This window comes from Ruditapes philippinarum, unplaced genomic scaffold, assembly GCF_026571515.1.
Source record: "Ruditapes philippinarum isolate M1 unplaced genomic scaffold, ASM2657151v2 ctg5310_1_1_1_1, whole genome shotgun sequence".
NCBI classification, from domain to species: domain Eukaryota; kingdom Metazoa; phylum Mollusca; class Bivalvia; order Venerida; family Veneridae; genus Ruditapes; species Ruditapes philippinarum.
Window position 1 is genome coordinate 49,000 of NW_026852582.1, and position 10,257 is coordinate 59,256.

The 10,257-nt window shown below is 32.6% G+C and overlaps 1 long non-coding RNA gene across 1 annotated transcript; it reads left to right on the forward strand.

The window, feature by feature from the left end:
• The first annotated feature begins 6,255 nt into the window (after window positions 1-6,255).
• LOC132717633 (uncharacterized) lies at window positions 6,256-7,244 on the forward strand. Its single transcript, XR_009623975.1, has 3 exons — window positions 6,256-6,388; window positions 6,597-6,637; window positions 7,132-7,244. It is a non-coding gene; the product is annotated as an uncharacterized LOC132717633 (long non-coding RNA).
• Window positions 7,245-10,257: the final 3,013 nt, after the last annotated feature.

The following is a 10,257-nucleotide window of genomic DNA, read 5'->3' on the forward strand; positions in this document are numbered from 1 at the left end:
TATTTATACTGCTTTAAAAAAGGATTAAACTAATTTCAATATCGTTTTAATTTGAATTACTTGCTACAGTGGCAAACGAAAATAAATGAGATTGTTTTGCAAATTTACTTCACAATTTCCCTCCTGTGCCTTTATTTTACACCAAGCTATCACACGTGTTCAATTTTTGTATTTATTGCTATAATTATGTATATGAAAATATAATCTCATGTCATTAATCATTTATTGTAAAATGTTTGTTTTGTATTCATATGTTTATCAATGTGTACATCTGTATTTAAACTCTTTATTTGCTTTGACTGTTTTCTCTAGTAACGTAATGGAATTTCTCAGCTGCGCGTCCAGCTGTTCCTTTAATTTTAATTCAATGTCAGCGTGATCAACTAGGGACACTACCTAAGAACGGTCAGTAACAAAACTCTACTTTAGATTGTACATTTCGCAGCTATAACATATTGATTATGAGTAAATAATGCATGAATTATGCACATGCTATAGAAATCGTTTAATTAAAAGCAAACAAAAATTGAACGTGCAAACATGAATACATTTGGCATGCCTCTACAGCTGTCACTGAAAACAAATTTTATAAATATCTATTTTATTCGTTCAACTAGATATTTACAGACTCCGTTATTTGCACTTTAGTCATGGAACATTCATCCTTTTGAGTCAATTTGAATAAAAAAACAAGTAAATACTTATACTCATAAAGGTATATGCAAATAAATATCAGATCGCGAAATTTCATAACTATTATGAAAGATTATTAGAAAAGTTAATATTTGATCAGCATTTCCGAGAAAGGACAATGATAATTATGTTTATCTCATATTAAAATTGACCTATACTTTTATTCTAACTTCGTCAAACAATTTAAAAAGAAACAATGTTGCATATAAATATAAAACTAACATGTATATATCTTCCCAATTAACTCATTTCCTCATGATTTACGCAATATTGAACAGTACATCGTTCTAGATGCAATCATATTTGGACACTAGTACGTAAACCAGATGAATGTGAATGATATCTTCGGTTGGTTAAGATTATACAGTAGGTATGGTTGTGAATCTATAAGTTCAGTTTGTACATACCATCTGACATCATTATATATTGTGGAAAATAAGGTAGTAGTGTCTTATTTTATGCTTTTGTTTGGACAACTGAGTAACAAAAAGAAAAAAAAAACTTACTTCAATTCATTCAAATTACCAATCACCAATTATTGGCTACGCTACACGCGAGAATATTGTTTTAAAGCTCACTCGATTTAATAAAGTTTCATATTACACACAAACAAACAAATATCCTCTACATTCACTTGCTACTATATGTATGTACACAGTATATAAACGATTTGAACCCCAACCGGATCTTGTGAGAAGATCTCAGCATCTAAACGTACAATCAGGCGGGATGACACAATAAACTATTAAATATCGGCTTGAATTTAATATGTAACTGTATGTTAACATTTGAATCATATTAAGAAATAATTTATCTTTGGTTATACATACATCCATAACCTTCTTCGTAAAATATATGCACATAAAACGCTGTGCTCTCCGCCTCATGTTTTGTTTATGTCAACACACGCCGATTACACAAGCAAATTTATGCCTAAAATTGTTTTACTTCACTATAACTCATATCTGAATCTTTACTTTATTATCTTAACCTCATGTTACCGGACAGACACTTGTGAAAATATCTTTGAATATTGATAAAACATAGTAAATAATAGAGGCGACATTTCCGATAACTGTACCCGTCTTGCTAAAATAATTTTAATGATCTGTACCCTACTTGTGTTTTCACTGAACCATTACTTGCGAGTCACTTTTGATGATTTTTATTGTGTTTTTGTCGTATGTTCCAAATTTTATTGTGCAGAATATGAAGTTATTGTGTCACAAGAGAAGGGTACATGTTTTAGTTCTTTGTATGTAACTAAAACTGCATATGAATGGAGCTTTGTCATGTTTTCACTGTCTACGAAAATACTAGCATGAAGTGGCTGGTTATACGAATCAGAAAGTCAATTATTTCTTGATAGGAATAATTAATTAACAAACCTCATTTTCACTTACTATTCATTTTTCTTTGGAAAGATATAAAGCTTAAATATTACATATGTACTATATTTTTTATATTTAGTTCAACGGCATTGTTGCTAGTTTTGACGTGACTGTTATATAACGTCACGTATCAATAAACCTCGAAATATCATTACAAGATTTTTGCAGATTACTTATTTCAACATGTTAACAGCTTTACACTTACGGTTGCATGATTTCATTCTGCTTGAAATTCATTGACTTTCTATTTCTGACATGTACGACTTTTATTCTTGTATATCTTTAATAGGCATCGACAATTTTGGCATCTTTTTAAACCGTGAAAATTCGTGAATTTTTGAAATTTTAATTGTCAGTGTTGAGCTATTGATGTTATAAACTTCTTTTTTTTCGTTTACGTTATTGGCTGTGACGCTGAATTTTTTTAAGTAGGAAATTTTATTGTGATCATTATTCATTCTTATTTTCAAGTTGCAGTCTGGATGGCGAATAATAATGTGGTCAATAATGGCATTGAAATTCTTCGTCTTTACTGAACAGTTGTATTCTTCCATGAATATACATAGCACAATATATTTTATTACACAAATGATTAACAATATTATCAATTAAACCAATCAATTCTCGGTAAATACCTTATATACTAAAATTCTATTACAGTCATTTATATTTTCTGGTAATAATTGATACAAAATCACAATGAACGTAAACCTATTCTCCAATAAATCTTTATAAATACTCACAAGTCAGGGTACAGATAAAATTCGTAAACTCACAAGTAGGGTTCACAATCACCAGCAAGTAACGTTCAGTTTACGGAAATGACCTCCTTGGTAAAACTCTTAAATTTATGTTCAAGATACAGCAATATGTTATGCATATGACTAAATTTTCGTTTGTTATTGATTACTTTAGTAGTTCGATATCACAATTCAATGTTTTACTAAATCAAACTTGGAATAAGACGGATTTTTGTTCGAGTTCAGTTTTGATCACCTGAAAGCTGTTCGTGAGTTTCGATTATTTTATAGCCTTCGTGCTAATGTTTATGTTTTGCATAACTTAGACGTTTAAAAGTTTCTCTCTTATGATATAAATATAGATTTACTAACCTAACGTTCATCAGTATCAATATAAATACCAATATCGTAAACAAGTGAAGTGGCAGAATATGGCTGATACAAAAATCTTCTCACAAGATCCGGTTGGGGTTCAAATCGTTTATATACTGTGATGTAGAGAAACAAAATTGCATATGATATCAACTGATTATGAGAGTCATGTGCTGCGCCACTCGTGATTATTCTGTTTTAAAGCTCAAAAGATGAAATAAAATTTCATCTTACACACAAACAAACAAATATCCTCTACATAATTCTTGTTTATATATTCAAGAGAACTTTATACAATAGTAAAAGTAGAAATGATTGAACCATCTATAATTATAGGGCAATTTTGATGTACGCTTGTATTAACCATAAAAAGAACTGATAAGTACTTAAATAATAAACTTTATCAAATATTCAAAATTACAGAGATCAAATATTCATGCACACATGCAGTTAAGAAACTTGAAAGCAATCAGAAAACATCTCACACAGAAATCTGCAGAGAAATCCTTGTTCACGGTTTGATTCATTCACATTTAGACTTCTGCAATGGATTATTCGCTGATATTCCAACATATCAACTTGATAAATTACAACGTGTGCAGACTTATGCTGCTAGAATTGTCACTGGACCTGCTTACTATCAATCCAGTGCTGAAATTCTTAAATCACTCCACTGGCTTCCAATTCGAGCAAGAATCATGTACTAAGTTATTGTGACTGTGTTTCGTGTTGCAAATGGCGCCGCTCCATTGTATCTTCGTAAATTGTTCACTAAATGCCAGAGTCAGTACAGGAAAAGACTGAGATCCGCATCATCTAGCCACATTCGGTTTGATATACCATCAACAGATTCAAAACTTGCAGATAGATCCTTGGCCATTGTGGGACCTAAATGGTGGAATTCATTGCCAGACTATCTGAAGGACATTACCAATGAAAATTAGTTTAAGGAATATTAAACATACTTGTTTGGACTGTTTTTCAACTAGAGTTGTAGATTGGCTGTGTCATCGAGACTGGTTTTAGGAGTGTCTTGATCAAGCATATGTGTATATAGTCTTAATAATGTACAGCGCAATCGAATATTTAATACATTTTTGCGCTATATAAATGTCTTGTATTTGTATTTAAATATTCGAAATAACAGAGTTACTTATACCTTGTTAAGAAGGCGACCAATACCACTCATATGCAAATTCGTATTTAGTTTTTTGATCACTACTACTTGAACTCTAGTTAAATGTTTCAAAAGTAGCTTTTGGCCAAATTTTACGTCTCCAGTTTCCGTGTCCAAACCAAGGTTAGCAAGGTAAAGCAATTTGATTAAAATCAGCTTCTACGCATTAGTATGAGACATCAATCCATATGCAATGATTTTTTCGTTGACTTTCAAACAACCAATCATTGGCGAGCTTTCATTTTTTTGAAAGCAATGCAGTTTCGAATTTCAATCTTTCGAACATATATATACTGGATATGTAATTTTAAGATTTTGAGAACAAACATGACAATCTCCATATAGACGACATTTAAACTGCCAAAACAATCTTGTCCATTGCAAATTGACTATATTATTTCAAGTCAAATTTGTTTTAAACTACTTCAAATATTTTTTCTAACAAAGTCATCTGGCACGGATAACGATTAATTGATACTTCTAATGCCAATATGTAACAATCGGTTTGAGAACAAGGCTTAAATAGCTTTCTCGAGGCATCCGAATTATACATATACGGTGGAAATCCAATCTACATATATAAAATAAGTAGATCTCAACTTATGTCAGATTGAAAGGTAAAAATACTTAAAGCTATTTCAACAAGCAGCACTACATAAATATTTATAGTAACAGTAGTGTGTATTCTGACGGAGAAGAACACTCTGAAAATGAAAAAGAAAAGTATTCCACAATATTATAGTGTTAATGTCATAAGATATTTAATTCATAAGTGGATTAAGAAATTCAACATCTAAAAGGTAAAACATACCTTTAACCTTTTACCACATGAGCATATTGCGAAAAATGGCCTTTTTTCTTGAAAAGGCTCCTGAAACAAGTTCAAACTGCTATGGAACTATAAAAAATGCTTTCAATACTAATGAAACTTGGTACAAATGTTGACTTCACCATAGCCTCTGTCACAGCATGCTCAATCGTAAATTTTCTGTTCCCATGGCAACGGGGGGACGTCTCAAAATTGCCAAAAATCACTATTTTGCATTGTTTTTTCCAATCAAAATTTATTTCAAAGTGCTGCAACTTCTCAATGAACTGAGATAGAGTAAAAGCTTTTCAGCGTCGGTTACTAGTTACCCTAAGATCGATCTGAGGTCATTTTATGCCTGTCACATGTCCAAAATTTTCTTGGCGATGAGGGGAACTCCGCTCCCCTTCAAACTCCCCAAACAGAATTGGGCACATCCCCATTCTGGCAAACCCCTGATGTAACATTTAGATGAGAGACGGCGCCGAAAAAATGGTCTCTTTTTTAAACAACATTTCTCAAACGAAAGTGTTTGGGGCCTAAATAGGTCATTGTTTCACAGCTTGAGACCTCAAAGGGGGGAGCCATCGAAACACGCTTATATGAAGTAAAAGGTTAATCAAATACATGCTAAGAATATAGCCTCTTCAATGAAAAATATGTCTATTCCTTGTGTGGGTTTAATGTTCGATTATTACAATCTCTTTCCATAATTAAATCTTCACATTCCAAATAAACACCCATTTTCAAATACTTTTGTTAAATCATTGACATTGGGCGTGAGCATTTAATTGATCCATTGTCTTATGACTGACACTGACATACCCTTGACTTTCATGATTTGTTATTATCAAAAGAAATTCCTTTTAATTGGTCATGCACGTGACATTTTTAGCTAAAAACATCAAACGACTCGCGGAAAAGCAATTATCAGTGGCAACTTTCAATCAGTGTATAACGACACTAAAATGTGTATACCATTACATGAAATGAATTTCAAATTCAAATACGTAAATACGGGTGAATATTGTATTTACATATTAAAACAGCCCAATATACAGCTGTTAGTGTTGTGTAGTAAATAAATATATTCAAACAATTCACTTTAGTCTTGTGCAATTGTTGTTCGAAAATTGATGAAGACAATGCATGCTATACACCTGGCGCTATTTTGTTCGATTCAAGTCTTTGACGTTGTGTTTCAATTGTATATCTTTATAAATATAAAATGTACAAAAATTATAAGTTTATTTATTTTCTAAAAAATATTATTTTATCCTCGTTTTTAGAACTTTGAAGTTTAAGAAACATTTTAAATATTTAAATATGTAAACAACGTAAATAACGTTAAATATAAATGGATAAAATCTTTGATGTATCAATCCCCTCATTTCTCTTTTTTTTTTCACTTGCAGTAGCTGTTGATTCTATTGATGCCGAATCAGAATCAGGCAAGGTAAATATGCATTGTTTTTTCAAGTTAATGAACGCAGATGATACTACTTTACATTTTGCAGAGAAACCACTTAAAATGTCAAATAATTGCAAAGTACCGAGTAAGTTCGTGATTAATTCACTTTTTCAAAAACATGTACTACCGACCAACGTTTTATTCAATGATGATTATTATGTCCAGATTAGAGTACCGAAATATTTATTTACAAGTATTGGAATGCATTTGATATTGTAATTATTCAGACATACTTTAATAAAATAATCTCGTAAATAATGTATGTTTACTGTTTCGCTGGAACCACAATGTCTTAAACACAGCAACAAGCAGCATCCAATCTTTTGGTTTATACTGGGTCAACACGACCCTTCCTTAAGAGTGGCATATAAACACTATTATTATCCGAAACTTTTTTTTATAAATTTAATAAGAAAAGAAAACGATATGCACAGTTAATTCTTTTCTTTTTCTTCCTTATATTTTTCTTTTTTTTCAAGGCGAAAGAATACCTTATTAAGAAATGGGAACAGTGGTTTTACTTTAATGACGCCAATAAGGATGGAGAGCTTTCATTGAATGATATGAATCTATTTGAGTAAGAAATATATTTTTCTTGCATATCAGACAGGATTATCTAACGTTTACACCGGTGCTAGAAAACTCTATCTTACACCCCCCATGTAAGACAAGTCGCGTGTTATAAATGACGTCATTGACGCGAGCCTTTTATGAATGAATTGCGTTCTTAGGATGACGTCACTTAACCGTTGTGAATGAAATTGTCAGTTCATACGCTACTATAAGTAAAAAGTGCGTTATGAAAATATCCGTTTTTGTAATTTCTGTTTGAAAATAATTGATATGTTATATGCAAGAAAAGGAATCAAAAACCGGCTGTCGGTACAGACAGGAATATCTAGCTCTCGGGTGACTGTTTACGGCGGAAACTCGGCAGAGCCTCGTTACCGCCGTAAACAGTCACCCTCGAGCTAGATATTCCGGTCTGTACCGGCAGCTGGTGTAAGATTCTTATAATATTTATATACTAGAAAAGTAAATTAAGTGGTTTGAAGTCCTCATGTGCAATAATAAGGATTTATATATAACGAACTAATCCAGCGTACAAAATATCGGATAAGGACAAGGCACGTGGGCGGAATCATCATATTATTACAAAAAATATAACATTTTTATTACAGTCATTTAGGCACCTAAGTCATTGAGATAAAGGTTATATATCAATTATTATACCAAACGGTACTGATTGATTTCGAACGGTCCGATTGTGTGAACAGACTAAATATTCGTGAATGCTATACACATTTACCACTAAAATAGAGTAAAACAGAATCCCTTAAGAAAGCCCAACACGACATATTCGAAAATTTTGCAGGCTCGGTTTGATTGAGCCTGTTCATGGACGGTACTCGAAAGTGCAAGTTACCGCCCACGCCCCCTAGCACCGGCTTAAGCAGAATTCAACATTTAACACGAAAATGGTGAAATTTTGAATTTAGAAACATCCACTGATGTGTTCTAATTTCTATTCTATTATCATTAACCATGTTTACTGAATTGTGTTCATTAGTACTGTAGTTTTTATCGGTATATCGTTAAATCATTTGTTACAGTGTATCTTAATTATGTAAAAGTATCATCATTATACTTTCTAGGCGGAAGTTCTACAAAGGTAATTATAATCTAAAAAAATGCTAAACTGGAAACAATTAAAGGGACACTGGAACGGCGATGGAGAAGAGTTATGTTAGACAACAGGGTAAGCATTTCTCTAGGGGACTTTACAAGTATGTTTAAGGAACAATATGAATCCGACAAACCAGCTTTCACTAAAATGATAACCGAGGTCAAAGCAATAGATTCTAACGGCGACAACATGATTTCTAAAGAGGAGTTCATAAAGGACATGGATTCGACAGGTCGGATGGACATGGCAAATAACTCAAGGTTTTTCTTCTCCTTTCCGGATATTAATGGTACGTTTTTTGACAGAAGACGATCAGACCAAACCTGACTGTATCAATTAAATGAAACTGTGCTTCTCAATATCATGATTAAAATAAGATATCATTAAAATGCCATAAAGGAGTAGCATTTTGATTGTTATTATTTAGATATATGCTTAATTTCACAAACTTTCCAAACTCATATTTATTTCGGGTTTATCTTCACTAATTAAGCAAGAAAACACAGGTTCATGAAATGATATAATAAAAAGTAGAAGGCAGCTGACAGAAAGGGAAATAGCACTTGAGCTTCACCTGTTTGTCTTAATTTCTTAATATATTCTACTCGACGTAAATTTTCGGAGTCTTCTACTGTTTAGACAGTCCTTATGTCGTGACGTTTTCAGTGTTCAAAAGTCACTTTGACCAGGACATTGATTGAACCAGATGTAGTTCAGTATTGTTGTTGTTGGTTTGGAGTTTTAATTCACAACGTCAATTAATTGTCATGTGGTGATTTTCCAGCTTTAATTGGTGGATAAACCCTAACGTGCATTATTTAAGATATGGTTGTGTAACAAAGTAGAACCACTGATGTTCCATAAGCTAACTGGATAGATTCCTGGAATGACATTGACGGAATTCGTGTCAGCAATAGTAGTTTTTGCTTTAAGAAGGGTCAATTATAATTGTCAATGTATTGCACGGAAAATACTTTGGCCAGACGAAAATAATTTAGTTAGAAGAAAGCAAATAACATAATAATTTAACGACGTCAATGCAAATCCCATCCAAAGAATCTTAGATTTCATGTTAGTCTAACACAGTTTATGTCAATGCAAATCCCATCCAAAGAATCTTAGATTTCATGTCAGTCTAACACAGTTTATGTCATATTGGGATTTTCCATCTGAACATTTTTACCTGTGGCATACCTAAGCCATAGGCAGCCCAAATTGAAGATATGCAGGTGCAAAGCTAGCAATTGTTTCTCCTTTAATCAAATCAAGAGCTCTTTATAGTTATGTAAAGAACTTTTATTGACTTTAACATTGAAGGTTCCATAATAACCGCAGAATGAAAACATCTGTGGATGATTCTACATTCACAATTTTACCATTTCATGTTCAAATGTTGAATTTTGCTTGAGCCGGTGCTAAAGGACCTAGACGGTACTTTGCACTTGACAGTACCATGAACAGGTTCAATTAAACCGGGCCTGCAACATTTTCAATTTTGCCGTTCTGGGCTTTCTATTTTCTCTGTTTTATAGCCACATTAGCGTTGTTTGTGTCGTTTGGAGGCTGTAGAAGGTCGCCCCATACATTCAATCAGGGATGATAGTTCCGATCCTTAAAGATCGTTCTGCACAACATTGTTGTTTTGTTTGTGTTGTTCTTAGTTTCAATTAATTGGCATCTTAATGACGTTGAATCGCCCTGAGGATATGTTTTCTGCTTTTAAATTTGTCTTTTGGCGTTTTATCTGTAATATGTAGGTTTCATAACCTATGATCCCCTTTATCTATAAAATGTAGGTTTTATAAACTCTGATCCCCTTTCAAAATTCCATTTTATTTAGTTCCAGCCATTGTTTCTTTTTTAGGGCACACACCTTCTATTATTTGGGGATCATACGCCGCTTTTTATGGATCCCTTT